This window comes from Nematolebias whitei, chromosome 3 (assembly GCF_014905685.2).
Source record: "Nematolebias whitei isolate Nwh7 chromosome 3, NemWhi1, whole genome shotgun sequence".
NCBI classification, from domain to species: domain Eukaryota; kingdom Metazoa; phylum Chordata; class Actinopteri; order Cyprinodontiformes; family Rivulidae; genus Nematolebias; species Nematolebias whitei.
In genome coordinates, this window is record NC_056500.1 from 2,086,297 (window position 1) to 2,087,328 (window position 1,032).

The following is a 1,032-nucleotide window of genomic DNA, read 5'->3' on the forward strand; positions in this document are numbered from 1 at the left end:
CACCTGAACGCATCATGCAGAGGGACCAGGGAGCACCTGAACACATCATGCAGAGTGACCACAGAGCACCTGAACGCATCATGCAGAGGGACCAGGGAGCACCTGAACACATCATGCAGAGGGACCAGGGAGCACCTGAACGCATCATGCAGAGGGACCAGAGAGCACTTGAACACATCATGCAGCGGGACCAGAGAGCACCTGAACGCATCATGCAGAGGGACCAGGGAGCACCTGAACACATCATGCAGAGTGACCACAGAGCACCTGAACACATCATGCAGCGGGACCAGAGAGCACCTGAACGCATCATGCAGAGGGACCAGGGAGCACCTGAACACATCATGCAGAGTGACCACAGAGCACCTGAACGCATCATGCAGAGGGACCAGGGAGCACCTGAACACATCATGCAGAGTGACCAGGGAGCACCTGAACACATCATGCAGAGGGACCAGAGAGCACCTGAACACATCATGCAGAGGGACCAGGGAGCACTTGAACACATGGAGTAAGCTTCAGAAACAGAGTTAGCATCAAAAGCTCAGCTGGAGTTCGGCTGATAAACTGCCACTCCTGCAGACGAGCAGCTGCTGCTGACTGATAACTCTGAAGGTCCAACGGTTCGTTTGAAACAAGGCTGAGGGACAGGTCTGTGGTTCTGTTCTGTGTGGTTCTGTTTGGTTCTGTGTGGTTCTGTTCGGTTCTGTGTGGTTCTGTTCTGTGTGGTTCTGTGTGGTTCTGTTCTGTGTGGTTCTGTGTGTGTCCAGCAGGGGGCATCAAACAGAACTCCTGCTGTTAGTGGAAACCTTCTTTCGGCTGCTCCTTCTTCAGGGGTCGCCACATTAAGCGAGCAGAACATTATCTCTTTTCTGACAGACCGAACAGAACCAGAACCAGAACCAGAACTCACGGATCAAACTCTTTCTTCTCTATTTTGATTTAAAAATTACCTGATTCTGTGAATAAAAAGTTCAGTTTCTTACCTCAAATGAGTTTCTGTTCAGCAGCTCCGAAGCTCTGACGCTGCCT

The 1,032-nt window shown here is 51.5% G+C and overlaps 1 protein-coding gene across 1 annotated transcript in view; it reads right to left on the reverse strand.

Annotated features, from left to right (window-relative positions):
• Window positions 1-1,032, reverse strand: part of LOC119407602 (mitotic spindle positioning) — a 15,436-nt gene extending 14,404 nt beyond the window's left edge. The window contains exon 1 of the mRNA XM_037674424.1: window positions 987-1,032. The gene's annotated coding sequence lies outside the window, so the exon portion shown is untranslated. The remainder of the gene's footprint in view (window positions 1-986) is intronic.